Source organism: Ornithodoros turicata, chromosome 10 (genome assembly GCF_037126465.1).
Source record: "Ornithodoros turicata isolate Travis chromosome 10, ASM3712646v1, whole genome shotgun sequence".
NCBI lineage: Eukaryota > Metazoa > Arthropoda > Arachnida > Ixodida > Argasidae > Ornithodoros > Ornithodoros turicata.
The window spans coordinates 25,943,334-25,964,511 of record NC_088210.1 but is presented as its reverse complement, the minus strand read 5'-3'; the positions used below and the strand labels follow the sequence as shown (position 1 = coordinate 25,964,511).

Genomic DNA, 21,178 nt, shown 5'->3' with positions numbered 1-21,178 from the left:
GCGAATATCGCGGCATTTACTGCTGTCTTTATCCCCCGCTGCCAGTATGGGCCCTCAGGGTGCGTCAAATTAAATAGGATTGCGGTGTCATTATTGCCGAGCTGTTTGGGTATATTTAATATGGCGGCGTAAAGATCGTACGCAGTGGGCCGACTTCGTAGGCGACTGCGAAATAAATAAATAGAACATAAATTGGCAGCACATTTGAGCGTTCTGCCAAACTCGTTTAAATGCCGAATTTTTATATGGGGTCATCTTTCGATACTGATCATCGGGTGCCTTAAGACGTTCTGCTCGTTGGTGGAAGCCAAGGTCATGCTGAAGGCTGGGAGTTGGTGGGTTCGAACCCTCCCCACCGGTTGTGCTGTCTGAGGTTTTCCCTGAGTTTTCCGAAGAGTTTCCAGACGAATATCGGCACAGTTCCCCCTGAAGTCGGCCCAGGACGCATACTAACCCACCTATCTCCCACTCCTTCCTACTGTCCTCTCTCCATCTGTCCACACCTGTACGCCGCTAATAGCCACAGTTGCTTCGCGGCGCTAGCACGGAAAGAAAAACTGTTCGGGTGCCCGCACTCGTTTTTTTTTCTTCCCTCTCTCTCTCTCCAAAGTGTTACGGACAGACCTACGCGACTGTCGAACTATGCGAACAGCCAATCAGCTAAACACACCTAGTGAAAACTTTTATTAAGACCTAGTACTACACTAATACTATTTCTTTACAAAGTCCAACTTTTTGAAAATCAACTTGTGCTGCTTCGTGTTAAGATTAACTCTAACGAACAGCAGCACACAAGTCTCGACCTTTTTCTCCACAGCTGTGTTCCAATTAAGAAACAATTTTTCCAAACAACAATTTTCGAGAAACAATTAAGCGTTCCGATTAATCTTTGAAGTCGTTTCTACTGCAAGAAAAGAATAAATAAATAAAATAAGGAACACTCCAATCAAATTCGTAGAACCCGCAATTCGTAATACAACTGCGCATTTCAAAGTGTAGCTATCCGCAGAACAATAAAGAAGCTCCCAACGGAGCGCAAGTTAATTATATTAAGATTATCTGCATGGCACCAGCTTTAATAATAAAACAAATTAAAACATAAAAAGTGCGCCAAAGCAGTGGTATAGCGCAATATCGAAGATAACTTTGACCTCAGCTGTTCTGCTAGAGGAGAAGAAGTGAAATTCCTCTAAGTAAGGGAGGGGAGGGAATTTATGAGCGTTGCTTTCGTAGATTATACACTGGGCTGGAAAATGTGCTAAGAAAGGCGGATGAAAAGCTGAAAGGAGAGAGGAAATTCAATCAGGCTTCGTTCCCTTTATGTTTCCAGCGCTTTATGTATCCCTACATTTTAAGAAAGCGATCTTTCACGTGCTCCTTCAACAGTTCCTTCTTTCTTTCTTCTAGTTTTATACGCTTCGGCCACGATCTTACTTACTCTTCGGAAGCACCAGCTTTCTCGCATGAATGACTCAATGTAAAGAAGCATCGGAAGAGGATCGTCTTTTTCGAAGTGCTCCTCGAGACGCGGCTGCAACGTGTTATAGAGGGACGATAGTACTACAATGTTAGACGTTTCCACATCGAATGCGCTTGTACACAATATTTGTCATAATTATCAGCATAATCTATCGTAACTCGTCAGTAATGACGAAGACCCTCGCCTGAAGGTATCCAAAGTTCCACACCTCAGTAACAGTGGCACACATTACCTAAGGCAAAATGAGCACTCACAATGGCTTAAAAATTGATCATACGTTGCTCACTACATAGCATTTCCTGACGTGGAAACGCACCCAGTGATACAACGTTATGAACAATGAATCAATAAAGCCGACCTTAGACAAGTAACCCCCATAACTAGAGCGGCGCAGTAAGATCCCAGATATCTTTGCGCGAGCAAATCTCAAATCAAACTCAAACTAATTACTAAGCGCGGATAAATATGAACCAAAAACTCCTGAGATATGCATGCGATATGCACTAAAACTAATCGAAATGTGCAGTAAAAAAACTGAGTATACGCCCCCTCATCCAAACGTTACCAACCTGCGCAACTGCTGAAGAGGCCCAAGACAGCCGAAACTCCGCCTCATGAGTGACTCGTAAACGCATGTCCTACGTGCAGCCAAAGAGCGTCGGCTACTTTCCCCCTGTATACGAATATAGGCAGTGTTTTTCCTAGTTCTCGGCATGAAAGCGCCGCGTCCAATTCATATTCGACAAAATTTGAGCATTTCATGAGGGATCACACGATGAAATAAAGCCTTCGCTAGGAGCATACAAGAAAGAAGAGTCGCGCAACAGATATAAATCGTGTAGCTTTCGGAAGTGCGACCCACAGGTTAAAATGAGGACGCCGCCCGTCTTCATAGCGGTAAAGGAAACTGGGCGAAGTCGAAGTACAACCTATCAACCACGTGTGCGCAACGAACGTGCTCCGACGCCAGGCGAGCCTCGAGCGCTGAAGCTGTAAGGTGAAGGCTGAATACCACGCCCCTTCGAAACATGAAAAATATTTGATTCTGACTGGAATTTTCGCGAAAGAGAACCCAAACTCTTCCCGAAACCAGCAAACCCTAAAGTCACTAAATAGAGCACAGAGTATCGTATTCCTTTTTCGCGCCGGAACTGCCGTTCGGTGTCCGCGATTGGGCCGATCGTGTCACGTTGGTTTCTATTTCCAAGAAACTCGCCTTCCATCTCGAGTCACATTCCGTCCAAAACCGGTTTTCTGAGCTGCGAACTTGCGAGCTGGCTCGACTGCGCGTTGTTCCCCACCGGAGAAGGTGGAGATTGGGGTCCCGTTGCTAGGCAACGCAGCCACGCCTGACTCAAGATGGCGGACTCACTCGCCGGCGTGGCTCAGTATCGCTACTCTGCTCCCTATTTAGTGGCTCGAGCAAACCCTTACATTACATGAACAAAAAAAAGAAAAAGAAGAAGAAAGACGAAGGCAAACAAACGACGGCTTTATTGAAATTATTATTTAAATGATAAAATTATTTATTTGAAAGACGAAAGCTCTCGCACCCAGCCATACGAAAACATAGCATATACGTAAGCACTAAACAAGCATTAAAAGCGTTTTTTTTAAAAACTTCCAGATATGAAACCACATCGCGAAAAACAAAAAAAAAAAAATGCATCTGCATGAAAATCCACGCTCTACTAATGACCATCTTAACTCATCACTTCACTAATGGCAATTACAAGTCTACACTAACACATACATTTGTCTCCTCTCCGCATTGCCCTTCGATTAGTCTGGACCGCATTTGTAAAGTTTTCGGTTACGTCATCACGATGTCACTATCGCTGGGACTTCCTTAGCTGCACAGGGAGCGCGAATCTTTAAAACCCGTTTATTAAATATGCAAACTGTTTTCGGCGGAGAAACTCGGCCACCTATACTGAAGCCGAACATTACCGTGTCGGTCTCGAGAAACCCTCGAACGATTCCCGGTCATTTCATCCTCAGGGGCTATTTGCTTCGGGAAGTCATTGCGTCACTTCAATCAGAGTCCGTACCATGTGTGGTCACTTGGGCTCACTTAGACAGTTGCAGATGAAGGGAGGAAACTTCGCTGACCTGCCGTTCGATCGCCTTTGCTAAAATGGGTCGCCAATCAATGACCGTGGAAGTGAAACAGGACGCGTGGGGCGACGTTCTTCAAGTTGGTGGCGGCCAGCTAACGTTAATTAATGGGCGAGTCTTGACGGAAGAATCCCGGCGAGTTTGCCCAAGGCGGTGTGGCTTGTGCAACAGCGGGTTGGGTGACAAATTATGTCGAATTATTGCACAAACTAGATTCGAGTGAGATTAAATACGTGAAACGTCTCGGATTCGTGTTGTTCCTCTCGGTAGCTAAGATGTTAGTTCTGCAATGCTTGTTGTAACCCGCTAACTTCCTTGGGTTATATATTTCATATATGTACTTACTAGTAAATGTGCCAAATAATGACTTATATTTACTTCCTTGATTATAAATTTCATATACTTACTAGTAAATGTGCCAAGTAATGACTGATATTTACTTCCTTGAGTTATAAATTTCATATACTTACCAGTAAATGTGCCAAATAATGACTTATATTTACTCGTTTGAAGTTTTCAGTTGTCCTATTTACTCGCCTACACTCTTAAAAATGAACTTCACCGCATAGCACGCTCCTACCCAACCATAATTTCGAATGATATCGTTATCTGCCCTGATTTGTTGAAAACGGGAGGCGTGCGCCCTTTTTTGTGACACTTATGCTGTCATAATTGTCACAAAAAAGGCGTACGCCTACCGTTTTCAACAAATCAGGGCAGATAACGATATCATTCGAGATTATGGTTGGCTAGGAGCGTGCTATGCGGTGAAGTTAATTGTTAAGAGTATACTGGTCGAGGAAAGGGACCGACTTATCTGTTGAAAACGGTAACGTTCATACTTTGGTTTGTTATGTAACACAAATCAATGCAAGCGAATTTCAGCAATTATTTTATCAATATTCGCAATGTTGCGTCAAAGCTTTCTCTACGACCTGCTTCATTTTGCAGCACAGCAAATTTTTTACACCTTTCTTGTTTCAAAGTCTAGCACACACCTCTGTGGCGTACGAGGAGGATGTTTTGTAAAACACAAGTATTTTACAAAAAAACGCCATTTCAGAGTACGTACATTCTACAGAAAACTTCATTTTGCAAGCAGCTGTTGCAACACTGCTATTGCGCCGTCCAGATGAGCCAGCGACATAAAAAGGGCTTACGTGTTCGTATTTGTCCTGAAATGGCAGACTGCCTTGGCTAACACGCATTGTTTACGTCGTATTCACATGAGTGAGTGAGTGAGTGAGTGAGAAAGATGTAAGAGAGAATGGGAATAGAATTTTTGCTTGTCCGTCCCCCTGTACGTGAGGCACTCTAGACTCTTAAAAATGAACTTCACCGTATAGCACGCTTCTAGCCAACCGTAATCTCGAATGATATCGTTATCTGCCCTGATTTGTTGAAAACGGGAGGCGTACGCCTTTTTTGTGACACTTGTGCTCTTCATAATTGTCACAGAAAAGGCGTACACCTCCCGTTTTCAACAAATCAGGGCAGATAACGATATCATTCGAGATGTTGGTTGGCTAGGAGCGTGCTGTGCGGTGAAGTTCATTTTTAAGAGTGTAGCTCACGACAAAGCCCTGCTGTCGTGGCATAGCGGTAGCATATCCTACCGGAAATCAGAAGACCCCCACCCTTAGAAATGAACTTCACCTCATAACACGCTCCTAGCCAACCATCATCTCGAATGATATCGTCATCTTCCCCGATTTATCGAAAACGGTACGAGCACGCCTTTTTATGACAATTATGAACAGCATAAGTGTCACAAAAAAGGCGTACGCCTTCCCTTTTCCAGAAATCGGGAAAGATAACGATATCATTCGAGATGATTGTTGGCTAGGAGCGTCTATTTTTAAGACTGCAGGTTCAAATCCGCGCGTCAGCACCTTTTTCCTGAGTTGTTTGATTTCGTAAAAAAGGGCTGTTTAGTTACAAAAACAATACACTTCAAAAGGCGTAAAGTGGCGTAAATATCGAGTGTATCCGACATTTAAAAAATTTCCTCGACCAACGAAAAGTTTCCCGTGAAGGAGTTCTATAGGTATCGTCTGAAACTTCAAAACAAATAAACAAATACGCAAATTAATCTCTTTACGCAACACATAAACGATGACATATAAGTTTCATAAGCGAGTCTGTTAAAGACGGACTCCCACTTTTCTTCTCAAAGTTAAAAAGTTGCTTGTAAAAAGCCGAATTATAGGTGCAGAGACTGCTTCAAGTAGAGACCCACGTGTATACGACCGGCGTTTCTTGCATACATACAACGTGAAAAGTCGTCCATAGAACTCCTTAGTGAATCCACATACGGCGTTACACTACTCCCAAATTCTGCTCAAGGCGCGCTACAAAAGCCTGTCGTAGTCCTTTCTTCCCATTATCTGCCGGAGTGCACTACCTCGGGCAACAGTGTCCGCCGAGCAACTTCTGCCTACGCATTTCCCTTCTGCCGATTTGCCGTCGAAATGCTGTGATCTTGACGGTATTTCCATTTTCCTTTCGTGCACGCACGAAAAAGAATCAGCCAGCGGCCGCGAGGCACTGAACAAAGACAGCGTCTGCTGCATATAGATTAGTTCGATCGCGCCATAGCAGCTCTACTTGGCCGAAACAATCCCGAATGGGGGGAAAAGCTGCAAAAAAAATAGACCTTAAGCTTCCTGGTCGGGGGGGATGACGAATAACTCGCACGCACGACGAACGAAGTTGTAATGTGCGAATATTTATTTAGTAGGAATGGGCCAACCGAATCCGTGAATTCTCGAATCCTAGGCAGGGATATTCGAGATTTAGGAGTCCGAATCCCAGTGCCCAAAACAGCGTATCGAATCTTTCGAATCTACCCACCGATTGTTTGTTTCTTTTTTTCAAGTTGGCGCCTCCGCAGTCCGCAAAAAGCCTGATTGGCCTAAAAATTGGCCTTGTTTGTTTATATACATGGCTCTGGATTGAGAGAGAGTTCAGGTAGGAACTCTTACGTTACAAGTTTAAAAGTGGGATGGCTTTGCTCTTGATTGTTTCTTAGTTTTATGGAAAGAAATCAGGCTCGAGAGTTTATGTACTTCCTGTAGTCGATTTCTTTCTAGTTGATTTAACAACATGTTAAATAAATTACATTTAAGAAGAAGTATATGGGTATATTTTCTCCTGAAAGTGAAGTATTATTTCATTTGTTTTTCAATTCTTTTTTTGAAACACTTTTCAGTAGAAGCCTTTTTTTTTTCCCCTGCCATTTTGAACTCTTTGTTAAGAAAGGATTCGAAAGATTCCACATTTGTACGATTCGTGCATTCGCAGAACCTTCCTTTGACTCGGATTCGGATACGAAAAATTCCGGATTCGTCCACCGTGCCGTAACAGCGGAGGATAAGACACAGACATGAATGTATCAAGTTAAATCAAATAACTCGGGATAAAAAACTTGATTCTGGGCGTTCGAGGCTTTCCTGTTTTGTGTCCTCCATGACTGTCGACCGCCTCGGCTAATTTCTCGTTGTTTATGCATGTATCAGTTCTTACGCTCACATGACGTCTTGTAGCGCATTCATAAAACTAGGAACATCACGTACGTAATCAAATAAATTAGCAGATAGGCCGTTCCATTTATCTATAGCATTTCTAAAAAAAAAAGAAAAGAGGAAAAAGAAGAAGAAGAAGCTGAAGAACATATACTCTGCTGTGGAATGGTCTTAACGTACCCCGATGAAACGACCGCAACGATATCCCCTGTATTTGGGGAACCTCATAGTATTATTAGCTTCTTCTTCTTCTTTTTTTTTTCATTTTGTTCATAGTTCTTTATTCGTGCAGACAGTCGTGGTGCTGGTATGTAGCGAATCAAGCGGATCTCGGGAAACGTGCACTGTGTCGGGAATCGACTTCGACTTTCATTTATTCTCGTTACATTCCACAGCATTCTGTAAGTTACAGTGAAAATATCGATTGAAACGAACGAAACAGTCTTTACATATAAAATAACTAACGGATATTTTTAGTCCGTCCAACTCCAACTAACGGATAATGAGTACTTAACTGGTAACTACGTGGCTGCAAGTAGTTGTCATAATAGTACAGAATGAGAACTTGCACACTTCGATACCGTTACTAAAAATACTCTATAGCGCTGGACGTGTAAGCGCGTATACTGCGGAACGTTGAGGCGGCGCCGCTTTTTAAAACGCGTGTGTGAATGAGCCTTTAGGTTGTTCTGAGCGCCGGACATAAGGGATTCCTCATTTCGCCAAATTGGGAGATAACGCGTAAACCCTTTTCAAGCGTGTCTTCTTTGATCGCCCCTCCCTAATTACGCACCGGAGTAAGGTGAAACCTATTGCTCAACGGATATCAAGTCCTCCCAAATTATCATCGATCCCAGTTAGGCACAGGTATCGTTAAACGCAACTAAGGCTCACCTCTTGGGAGGAAGAACTTTTCCGAAGTTGCATGTTTAACTGTATCTGGAGCTGTGATCAGTGACTTAACCGTAATTACGACTATCAAAAACAACCTACCCATGTCAACTTGAAGTTATAACTCAATTTTTACGTTTCTAAACAACACAGAAGCTACAGTCATAGAGGCGGTATATCTCCGTCAGCGGAGGAAGTAGTCCGTACAATGAGGTCGGAGCGTATGAGAGAATGGCGGACGCCACGTAGACGGGTAAGCCAATTAACATGTATTTTACGAGTTTCATTTAAAGGCGCGCAAATATGCTCAAGCACAGCCTCTCAGACGAGTGTTTTGGCAACATGATTAGTCTGGTACTCTTAAAAATGAACTTCCCCGCACAGCACGCTCCTAGCCAACCATCATCTCAAATGATATCGTACGCCTTTTTTTTGTGACAATTATGAACAGCATAAGTGTCACACAAAAAAGCCTACGCCTCCCCTTTTCAACAAATCAGGGCAGATAACGATATCATTGGAGATGATGGTTGGCTAGGAGCGTGCTATGCGGTGAAGTTCATTTTTAAGAGCGTATATGCCGCGCACCCTTAAAAATGAACTTCACCGCATAGCAACCTCGTAGCCAACCATCATCTCGAATGATATCGTTATCTGCCCTGATTTGTTAAAAACGGGAGGCGTACGCCTTTTTTGTGACAATTATGAACTGCATAAGTGTCACAAAAAAGGCGTTCGCCTCCCGTTTTCAACAAATCAGAGCCGATAACGGTATCATTCGAGATTATGGTTGGCTAGGAGCGGGCTATGCGGTGAAGTTCATTTTTAAGAGTGAGGTTTTGGCATTCAGGCGCACTACGTTGTGACTTGGAGGCGGCATGCGCCTGTGCCTAAACCAATCACAGACGTCCGCATACCAACACAGTTAAAACAGAACTTCACCACATAGCACGCTCTTAGCCAACCACCATACCGAATGATATCATTCTGTGTCATGATTTATGCAAAAAAGGGGGAAAAGCCTATCTGTGAAAAGCATAATGTGTCCCAGACAGGCGCCTCCTCCCATTTTCAGCGAATAAGGACACAGAATGATATCATTCCGAATGACGGTTGGCTAGGAGCGTGCTATGTGGTGAAGTTCTTTTTTAACAGTATAGGGGCGCCAGTTCAACATTAATAAATTACAATTCAAATAAATTTAATTTTAATTTGTTAATTTAATTCATAATAAAGTAAATATATTTTATAATAATATAAATTTAATTATAATTCAAATAAATTACAATCACAACCAACTGCGGGAGCTGACTTGTCCCGAAGCACCATTCCCCTACATCACACTTCCCCCCACTACTACTCTGCTTGCAACAGAGCACGCTTTACAGGAACCAACCGGTCGCCGAAATGTTTACTGCCTATTTTTTATCAACGTAAACTGTGTAGCGCTGTCTTGGTATCGATTTGCATGCATCGACTGCGCATCTGCAACGTGACCTGTTCCGAAACTGTGCAGTGCTTTCGTGAAACGTTAGACGGCTAACTCGATCCTGTCACCAAGGACGTACGGAAGCGGCGTGGAGATGGGACTGAAATTGAATATTTTCCGCGTGCGGGTAAGTGCCGATGCGAATGCGGATGCTCAAGTTCGAGGGAGGCCGGCATTTTTATAACGGGAAGAAAGGTTTACTCGGGATCGTCTCTGATATGCAGAATACCTTTATACCGTGTCACTCTGGCATTATATGGGGGTTACGGTAATTGATTTCGGTCGATATATGTAATATTTCAAGACGAAAACATCTTCCCAGTGGATATCGAGGACGGATAAACACTTGGTCGGCTCAGGGACTTCTTTTGTGTGCTGTACTGCAAAGCATTTGATCTCGTGTTGGTCATTATTGATAACCCAAATTTGTAGAGGGTTGTACAAATATTCGTATAAAACACTTGCTCCGTATCGCTTATCGGGATCACAGTGATAAAATAAATTAACGACTCAAGTGCTCAGTGCCCCCCTCCCCGCCCCCCCCCCAAAAAAAAGAAAAACAAAGCGTATCTGAAAAACTGTACAGGTGTTATCTTTTACTTCCTCGCTTGGAAAGAACTTCATAACCAGGAACGGACCATGAAAAAAAAACGAGGGTATGCTCTTTTTTCGCAATTAGTATAGAAAAAAAAATTGCCTCATGTCGACACGCCAATAGTGGTGAACGTTTACACCGTTCTACAGCGCGAATATAAAATGAACCGTAATTGTACGAGAGGGAGAGATAGAGAGAGAGAGGGAGAAGGAGGAGGCATTCGCTTCTGGGTATGATTAACGATGACGCGAAGAAGTTAATCATCGGAGAAAAAAATCTTCTAGGGGAACAGCCTTGCTGCCCATTACAGCACCGCACTAAAAAAGAAAAAAAGAAGTGCTGGCCCAATTGCTGCAGGGCGAAGGCTATGTACTCGGAAGATTCGGAGATACCAAAAAGCTTATGTTGCGTATAAGTAGACAATTGCCTTTTCGGATTTGTTTCAGAAAATCGTGGGACAAAGATCGGGTTTTGCTTCGAGAACCGTAAAATGGGGTAAAATAGGTAGCGATGTCGAAAGAAAAAAGAGATTTTCCTGCTGAAAAACAAAAAGAAAAGAAAAGAAAAAGTGAAGAAGTGCCTCTCGCATATCGTATCAACACGAAGCTAAGCGTTGGAGCGATAGAGTGCTTTGCATTCTCCAATGTCTGTGTTGGTAGCTAAATTTGCACTTTGGCAATGTTGTTTTTATAGATTTTCTCAGGTTTTACTATGAGTGACGATGATGCAAATTTGAGAGGGGGGGGGGCGAAACGAGGTTTTAGCGTGTCTAGCCCTAAATCACAAGACTCACTGCCCCAACAACACCGAATATCCTCTGGACGTACGAATAATGCCCTAACGAATTCGTATGTCCGATGGATATCCGTCACACATCCATCGGACGTACGAATCCGTCTGGACATTACTCGTACATCCAGAGGATATTCGGTTTTGTTGGGGATGTATATAAGGGTATCAGTGCAGACTAAGCGTCACGTTTGTACAGAGAAAATGACAGTTTGGTAGAACTTTCACGATGAAGACATTCCTAAAGATGATTCTCGATCATCTTCACGGGCCAATAAGAGCGGTACAGGTAACGCGGAGATGAATGGCACCTTGCTGTGCATTTAATCAGCGTGCGAGAATTGAACGCCCATTTTGGGAGCTGGGCTGGTGATGGAGGACGGCCCTATTGATGGCATACTTATTCCCTAACAATCCTATAGTTCCTGGTATGTTGATTACAATTATCGGCGCTATAAGAAAATAGAAGATGTCTCTCGTGCGTATTTCGTTTTTTCTTCCTCAGACTCGTAGAAACAGAAGAATGCCGTCTTTTGCGAGGAAGAAGAAGAATGCGCGCGTCGCACAGGACGAAGCTCCGTCATTAATTGGGCCCTCATGTCACGATCCGTGGCCATTTGCCCCGTGCTATGCGCCACTGCGGAGAAAGACGAAGAAGAAGAAGAAGTAGAAGAAGCTCCGAGGACGAAGAAGAAGAAGGTGCTTTCGCTGTGGCGGTTTCGTAACATCGGGGGTGTCTGCCACGTATTAGAAGGTAAGTGTTTGCGGATGAGATGGGTATATGACAGTTACTTTGCTGGCCGAGGGAACTTTTCACGGATGCAAATTGCTTCGGAATGAAAGGTAATATTACAACGGGGCCGCTCGAACTAGAGAGTTCCTGTGCTGTATTCCCGGGAACTCAGGCAACTATATCATAAGGAATTCTTTGCATTCGCCAGCACTATTGGACGGCACACAAAAGAGGTGGAAAAGAGAGGTCTATAGCCCCTCTTTCTCTTGTCATTTCCTGAATGCTGGTGTCGATCGTAAATTCTTGTGGTTCTATTGACAGAGTAGCTCTTATAGGCGACGCTATGACGCGAAGAAGTTCCAAAAGTATGCTTAGAGAAGTCAGTACGGTATAGAATAGTATATAGAATAGTATATATATATATATATATAGTATATAGACAGTATAGAAGGCAAAGTAGTTTGTTGCGTCAGCTCTGTGCGACGCCTTCCAATGGCTGTAACTGAAGGATATATCGTGGCGTATGTGTGTTAATAAAAAATGATACTATAAGCTATATTTTATTGACGCGATAGAACGTGAATTAACTCGGAAAACGAAGCGAAAGAAAGCGTACCAGATATACGTTTGAAAAGACGTGCGCAAATTCGTATTCTTCTCTTCCATTCCGACTCAGTCCATTCAACAGTAAGCAAGCAAATCGATTCAACCACCCAAAATCAACAGCGAAACCGAGTCGAATTAAGCGCATTACAATCTCCGAGAAAATTGTCAATTTCAAAAGCCGACTCAGGAAATACGTATGGCAAATTGCTATCGAGGGAGAAAGCGATGACTCGGCGAAAAAAAAAAAAAAGGGAAAATCGAAGTGCTTTACATATGCATATTATATTTGCTCTCAACTTTGAATGAAAAAAAGAAAAAAAGGAAGAAAAGAAAAAAGGGAAGAAAAGAAAGCAGGCCTTAATTAGCACCCAACCAGCCGGAATACAATGTAGTGATATTGATTGATTAACCGATCGTAGAGCACTTTCGACTGTCATATCCTCGACTCTTCGCGCTTCATGTTCTTTTCTTTTCCGCTTTTGTCGAGCGGGACAGTGAATATTGTATAGAATACCACGTACACAGTGCACAAACAAAATGTTGCATGGACTGAAAGTCTTTGAGGGTAGCTTGATTGATCGGTAAAAGGGGGGGGGAAGGAGATGCTAGTTCCAAACTACTCGGGACTGGCTACTCCAGGACGCGTTATATAGGGCTCATTATATATATAGAACAAACGAAACAATGAAGTTTTTGAGGACATTTTTCCGTTCTCGTATCTAAAAGTGACCTTTCACTCTTTGTTATGCGTCTGTTATTTCTATTATCTGTTGTTCTTCTGCGTCTATTTTTTTATATATTTTTTTCAAAAGCACAATGAGGCCCCCCGTGGTAGGCACCCACCTTCAAACGTCGAACGCGTGATTGATCGAATGATCGAACACGTTGTTGTTGGTAAACGTGTATTGTTGCATTTTCTAGAGCGAAACACATACTTCCTTGTAGTCCGATGCCGTACACACCCATTCATGCTTTCATGCATCCAATCAAATTCAATCTATTCATATTGTATGCACAAGCGTTATGACATCTGTCGAAACTTTGGGTGTGTTTCTCGCAAACACTATCGGTTTCCGGTGGAAACAACATTTGAGAACACCAAAGACGACTTCGAAGGCCAATTGATCGCTTGCGGTGCGATCAAACGTGGTGAACGCAACTGCTGGAAGTTTGCCTTCTCCGCAATTGTTGCCTGGACAGTCAGGATCGATTGTCGACGAGAATAAGAAATATAGACGGTGAGGTTCTTAGACTGTCGAAAGCGCGACTGGTTCATAATGAGACATGACATTATAGGTCCCCCGAGCGTGTCATTATGTCTCAACTACCGGAACCAATCAATCGTCGTCGTCCGCGACTGCGAACCGTCGTTGACCTTTTGGTTTTTAGTTGACGTTGACTGTATTGTCTTGCCGTGCGATTCGATAGTGGGCGGAGCTCTAAATTCAAACTGTTTCGCAACTTTGTGTACGATGTTGAACCCGATCGCGCAATAACCCCAATAACCCCAATAATCCTCTGCATGTACGAATAATGTCCTAACAAATTCGTACGTCCGATCGATATCCATGATATATCCATCGGACGTACGAATCAGGACATTATTCGTACGTCCAGAGGATATTCGGTGTTGTTGAGGAATAATAAAATTTTTGCGTTAATTTATTTATTAGGTACGATTTATTCGACCACAGGGCATGATTTGAATCAGAGGCAAAGTGACTTTGACGAGGTCTCTGTTTCCATGCAGCAGCAGCGTCATAAATAAACACGCATTCAGTATACACAAAAAATACAATAAAATAAAAATCATCAATAATAGGCATAGCTAGTGATATTTAATAATACGGCATAGAGCGAAGAGTCATCTATAGATCCATATCACTGATCTGGCACACTTTTGTTTCATTTGCTTGTTGCTTAACGTGCGGGTCTAGAGCATCTCGCTTAAATGTTCAAGATTTCTTTCTTTCTTTGCAACGCACAACATGCGTCTAGTTCGCGTTTTATAAGAAAAAATATTTTCCAGGTATTCGTTATGCGTAACAATATCAATATCTTCCCCTTCACGTTGCCGCGGGTATATACGCATCGGCCCCACCGATAGTGCTTCTCCCGTGGCACAACTTTCCGCTATACGTGCCTGATAACTATCTCGCATTTCGGAAGCCCCGTCGAGCACCGCAGTAAATTGCAGCGTCCCATCGATAATGTATAAAGCCACCAAAATAGCAGAGAACAATGAAGGACTGATAGGAGCCCAGCACGAATGCGTGGCGTGACTACGTCTAACACATGGGAGTACGGAAGGCAGGACAGGGAGAAAAGGGCTTCCATTTCGAAAGGCAGCGCGCATCCGTTGCTGTCTTTTGAAGAAGCGACGCTCACCACGAGAGAAATGCATGCAGTTTGCCAGCCTTACATGCCTCGCATAATAGCTGCGCGTCTCACCTGCACGCCATCTGCAAATTTAGCAATGCGACAATTTTAGGACGCGTTTTCTTTTATGTCTTATATACTCTTTGACAAGGAGGGCAGAGATCCCCACAACAACACCGAATATCCTCTGAATGTACGAATAAAGTCCTAACGAATTCGTACGTCCGATTCATATCCCTCAGATATCCGCCGAACGTACGAATCAGTCAGGACATTATTCGTACGTCCAGAGGATATTCGGTGCTGTTGGGGGAGGCTGGGGAAACCCTCACGTCCTTTTTCTTATAAAAATTTCGTGTTAGCGCCGCGAAGCAACTGTTGCCATGAGCGGCATACAGACGTGGACAGATTGGAGAAGGGACAGCAGGAAGGAGTGCGGGGAACAGGGGGGTTAGTAAGCTTCCTGGGCCGACTTCCGGAGGAACTGTGCCGACATCCGCCTGAAAAGTCTGCCGGAAAACCTGAGGCAGCACGGTCGGTGCCAGGATTCGAACCCGCGTCCCCTCTCAGTCCCGGCATGGAAGGCGATCACCCTAACCGCTACGTCTCAGGTCCTAGCTGATACGTTCTGCTTGCAGTGCCACCTAACTTTAGTAAAGAAGAAAGCATCGTACCGGAATATACTGTGACCACGATGTTCCCTATCCCAGCTTGTACGACAACAGCTTCTGCGAGCAAGGTCTTCTTTAGAGTCCCGTAATGAGACTGTGATAGTGGAAGGGTGGTTGAAGCGAAAGACAGTCGGTACATACAGCGGTCAAACCAGTGTGCAAGCTGCCACAACAAGAACGGAACGATTCATCACGTTTTCATCAGCACGAAGAATGTAATACCCTTCTGGCATTGTTCAGAACTGTATACTGGAGACAGAGAGCGACTGACAGTTTTCAAATGGACATCATTGTCACGCTGGCAATGCACGCTCCCTTGAACCACGAATTGGATTTCGACACCTGCCCTGAACGCATCACTGGACTAGGTCCGTGTCGAAGATCTGCTCCACTGCCTGGAGCAGCCAGTCCCGAGTAGTTTGGGACTAACATCTCCTTTTTTTAAGCAATCAATCAATCTGCTCCACAACTGAACTCTGAAGCGGTAGAAGTATCATTAGAAGTGTCGTCCCATGCACTTTTTCACTTTCCTTCATGGTATAGGAAGCGCCATCTAACACATTCGTTTGCAGATGTCGCATCGAATGGGTCTTGGTGTAAGATCCAACGATATAGAACAACAACAGCAATAAATGAAGAAGAAGTGATGATGGCATGGGGACGATACAGAAACGCACCACTGTACAATATAAAGTTAGTTCGCTATGTGTTATAACACTGTTATTAAAATGAAACGATAAAGAAGATGACATAGAAGAAAGAAAAAGGAGCAGGAGTAGAACTCCAAACTATTTTATAGAATGCGCTCGCGTTGATCTTGCTCTCGATCAGGAAGCGAAATAATCGCAGTTAGCAACAATGAGAAAGCCGCTTTTTAGAGAGCAATGCCGCAAGCGTGTAAGCTCTAACCTTATACAAAACCTAATCTAATCATCATCACTACCTTCCCTGAATGCAATGGGGCAGACAGACACACCATGATGAGTGTGGCGCTGTGCTCTTTAATTACAACACCGGTCGCCATCGCCATTCCTTTGTGTGTCATATGCATTAAAAAAAAAACAAAGAAAAAAAATCAGGTGAGCCGAGGAGTAACTCATTAGCGTTAATTTACACGAAATTCCAGCTGCACCGAAAAAGGCTCATTATAGGATCCTGACTGGAGAGCACATTCATTACTCTCTATGGAGCTTACGGTGCATTATCATACGAAAGGCACTCTCCCTGCAGCAATCCGCGACGCCCCGTGTACCAAATCCGCTTACATTGGTTGTCGGTTGTTGATCACTGCGCATCAATAGAATGAATCCGATCCAGAAGGGCTACCAATGAGACTATCTTGTATCAATAGCATCGCAGGAACTCCATTGAACAGGCACAAGGGAAAGACGGGCGTACACGGTGAAGACATGTTTCGCTCCTAAGCACATATAGATGGATGAACGGATCCTTAAGAAAAAAAAAGTGAACTCGGTGACATAATTTGGGTCGTATAGCAATAAAAAGCTCGTAAAAAAAAACTCGTCCATTATCTCCCAGTCACAACGCCCACATAATGATCTCAGTACTGGTGCCTGTTCTATCAGTGTGTCATTCTTTTTGTTATCCATTATGATTTCCCCAACAACACCGAATATCCTCTGTCCTAGCGGATTCGTACGGCCGACGGATATCTGCGGGATATCCATCGGACGTACGAATTCGTTAGGACATTATTCGTACATCCAGAGGATATTCAGTGTTGATAGGTCCACGATATGGTCCTTTCCTTATATATATATATATATATATATATATATATATACCTATAGGAGATATAGGTAGGATATATATACCTAAAGGATATATACCCTTCCAGCAGTTACAATACACTTCTTGTTTCTTGTAAAACTTTCTGGCGAGTCTCTGCAATAAAGTACGTTTCGTGTTAGTTTTTTTTTTCTTTCCATCCCACCGTTAGACCTTGGTAGACATCGACTTAGTAGTTAGTTGTAGTAAGGCCTCGCCTCTAAGCCTTCAGCGTGCCCAGCCCTTAGCTAGGCGGTGGAAATAAATAGAACGAAGGTAGAAATCTATACTGCGCACAAACTTTTGAGAAAGCTCTAGTTGATGTAAAAATGTAGCTGCAAAGCGAAAACCGATATCCCCCCACGAAGACGCGCCCGAGCGAAGCACCAAGGATTGTTTGGACGAAGACCTCCATCTTCCGAGCCAACGCAACGAAGTGAAGACAGAGAGCAGGCTACGGGTAACAAACCTTGCAAAAAAGCTTTTTCGTGTCCTCTGCATTGCCGCAGCTCCTCAAAGTTCTTACGCAGCACCCCTTTGCTGGAATGACCACCGTGGCCCTGCATTCAGCGGTAGGAAAGCTACGTTACTGTAGTCAGGCAAAGCCTCACAGTAAAAGGGATCAATACTGCCCCGTTCAAATGGATTGCAAAAAGACACAAGGAGCATCAGCACTATGCGAGCTGTTTTCTTTCTTGTTTTAAAGCGGTCTTTCAAACTATTTCACTGCGGCAGAAGAAAACTGATTTGAAAGTGAAAGGCAATTTCCGTGGATTTGGATTGCCGCCAACGAATGTGAGGGCACCTGTGACGTACTTGTGCCTATGACGTCAACTCTGACGCGTTCGGTACTCTCGCTCAGCTCATCGTTTGCTCACTCACTCCATCACGCACAATGACTGCCCACTCTGCTTGCTCACTCATGCTCATACACTCCTTTGCTTCAGCTTTCCGATTGTTCACTCTTGCTTAGAATTGCTCGTCAAACTGAGCATTAGAAAGCATGAATAAGTTTCGTCCCGATATTGTGGCGTTACGATTACATTAGAGCAATTTATATATTTTTTTAATCTGGAAAAGTTGGTTAACGTGTCCTCCTACCGATACGAAGGTGATGGGTTCGGGTCAGCGACTCGGCGCTAGAGTACATAGTAATGCAGGTTCAAGAATAACCAATAACCAAGAAGAATAACCAAGAAGAATAACCGAGCGCTAATTTTGTTTCCAGAGACCCGATTCATAATCCAGTTCTCACTTGCACGCGTTAATATAAAATATCGTATAGTTGCCACCGAAAGCGAACATATCCTAGGGACGCAGGGTTCAAAGAACTTGTCTTTGCACACGTACCCAAATACGGTGTCCAATCATCTGCCACCCCTGCTGTGACTCTGCGGAAGGATGACGTCACAACAGATTTATTCTTTCGTCTGAGGGAACGTGCCTTGACTTGGCAGGAGGGTTTCCACGGCAACGGCAAAGATTGTGTTCTTTACTCCGAGATATGTGTCTTCAAAGGACACGTGAGGTATTATGTAACGATGGCATTATATTGTTATTATGTAAGGGCATGATTAAAACGAATGGACGTTATGATTTATGGAGAACAGGATTGTAAGGCCACGTAAGGCCAAAATGCATAAATGCATACGTGGTCGCTGAGGTGTTGGGCACAGAGAGTGCAAATTTACATATCTCCCTTGACACCAAATACCGGAGAATGATTACTCTGGTGCGGGGATTTGGAGGGGGGGGGGGGAGAGAACACAGATCTTCACCATCATCGTACACTTTATTACTCTTTTCTATCACTCTTTATTATTCTGCGGATAGTCCACTTTGAAATGCGCAGTTTTATTACGAAATGTGGGTTCTACGAATTTGATCGGAGTGTTCCTTATTTCATTTTATTTTCTTTCTGGCAGTAGAAACGGCTTCGCAAATTTATCAGAACGCTTAATTGTTTCTTTTCCTTGTTAACGGAACACAGCTCTGGAGAAAAAGATAAAGAATTGTGTTGCTGTTTTTTTTTTTTTTTTTTGTCTTAACGCGAAGCAGCGCAAGTTGATTTTCAACAAGTTGGACTTTGTAAAGAAAGAGTATTAGTATAGTACTAGGTATTAATAAAAGTTTGCACTAGGTGTGTCATCTGATTGGCTGCTCGCATAGTTCGACAGCCGCGTAGGTCTGTCCGTAACATTTTGGAGAGAGGGGGAAGAAAAAACGGGTGCGGGCACCCGAAGAGGTTTTTTTTTATCTGTTAGCGCCGCGAAGCAACTTTGGCTATCAGCGGCGTACAGGTGTGTACATATGGAGAGAGGACAGCTGGAAGGAGTGGGAGAGAGGGGGGTTAGTATGCCACCTGGGCCGACTTCAGGGGGAACTGTGCCGACATTCGCCTGGAAACGTCCTGGGAAAACCCAGGGAAAACCTCAGACAGCACAGTCGGTGGTAGGATTCGAACCCATCACCTCCCAGTCTTCAGCACGGCCTTGGCTACCACCCCACGAGCGGGACGCCTTAACCAGCTCGGCTATACCACTGGTGTTCCCACTTTTATTGTGCGCAAAACACCTAACACTAAAGGCACTCTCAAGCTCACTTACATGACTCACACCATCACTAAAAGGAACATTCAAGTAAAAAAAAAAAAAAGAATCTCCTCGCTGAATAAAAGATGGCGTTATGCCTTGACGCTAACACGAAAGTAAGGCATCTGTTGTGCCGTTCGCGATTTATGATCAATAAGAAAAAGAAAAAGACGCACAGTGCAGACCGACAGTGCAGAGCACGCTCTCATTTGTCGCCTCAAACGATTATTGTCCAACCATCGCGGGAGACCGCTTGAGAGGACCAACCCGATGCCTCTCCGCAGTGTCGGACTCGCAGACGCGCGTCGACACCGAGGGACGGAAGGTGCAAGGCGTTGAAACGAAGGGGAAACACAAGTAAATTCCCCCCGAAGCAAGATCGGTATTTTTGGTCCCCTCGCAGCGAGGTGCGCCGAGCCAAGGTCGTAGCGACGCTAATTTTAGGAACACGCTGCCCCGCACCACTATTCCACTCCGAAGGCTCATAACACTACTCGGGGCCTCGTGTTTTCGAAACTTGTTTATATCGGTGCCTTTTTCTCCCAGGCGCGTTTACGTCGAAACCAGAATATTTCGTAACCCAGAAGAGTGACTCTAGCCAGGAATTAGTATAACGAGGGCGTGTATTTCATTTGTTCCCGAGACGTTTGAATCGACGTTCGCAACCACCACCACGTACAAAATAATGTAATAGAGGAAACGAGGTTTACGGCCGTGTTCTCAAACGATCCTCCACTCCAGTGAGTGGAGGAAGTAGGTTGAGGAGCCACCTAAGGAGGCGTTGGGCTTCAAGGCAAACACCCGAGCTACCTCGTGGTACTTGAGGAAAGCGTTGAGAATTTCCTCCACCCTGGGACCGTTTTCGAGTAGACGTTCATTTATAGAGCACAAAACCGGTCTCGATTAGCAGCTCGAGTGGAAGGTCAAGTCGAGGAACGTTTAAGAATACGGCCCTCAGCCTTATAGCGAGGGCACCGTAACTGACGTTCGCGCCACCTGTCTGCTCATACTGACGCTGCAATTGATAATGATGAAGGTGATGAGTCGTGCCTTTACGTCTCTAGACGACTACGATTTCGGGTGACACCACAGTTTTCTTTAATGTGCACTGCAATCTCGGCACACGAGACACTGTATTTGACGTCGTCGCGGAAGGCGGTGTGTCTAAGCAACTTGTACCCCGCAACAAGTTGCTGGCATTGTCGAGCTGGATCGAACCAGCTACCTTGCAGCTAGTAGCAGGACACACTATACCGACTACGACACTCGTGAACGTTCCGCGATGAATGACCTTGCACGTGACTGAATATGGAACTGAGCTGGCGCATACGGTAAAAACGAAAGTATGCCAGCAACGGGGTTCCTTCCTGCAGTTCTTTCCTTTCTTTCTTGGCACGTCCTCTGAGTTGGAAATCTGGAACCGCCAACACCTGGGCACATCTTTGTTCTTTTTTCTTTCGTGTGTTTGTATGTCTAACTGTTTTTAACTTGACACATTTTTTGGAAGTACTGTGAAAAACGTAA

At 44.1% G+C, this 21,178-nt stretch overlaps 1 protein-coding gene and 1 long non-coding RNA gene across 5 annotated transcripts in view; one reads left to right on the top strand and one right to left on the bottom strand.

The window, feature by feature from the left end:
• LOC135371263 (small conductance calcium-activated potassium channel protein 1-like) overlaps positions 1-21,178 on the bottom strand; it is a 186,927-nt gene that overhangs the window by 63,526 nt on the left and 102,223 nt on the right. The window lies entirely within an intron of this gene.
• Positions 11,516-21,178, top strand: part of LOC135371265 (uncharacterized) — a 108,785-nt gene continuing 99,122 nt past the window's right edge. Inside the window, exon 1 of one of the 2 annotated variants that reach the window (XR_010415546.1) lies at positions 11,516-11,640. This is a non-coding gene — a long non-coding RNA (uncharacterized LOC135371265). The remainder of the gene's footprint in view (positions 11,641-21,178) is intronic. The other variant, XR_010415547.1, reaches the window with a different exon arrangement.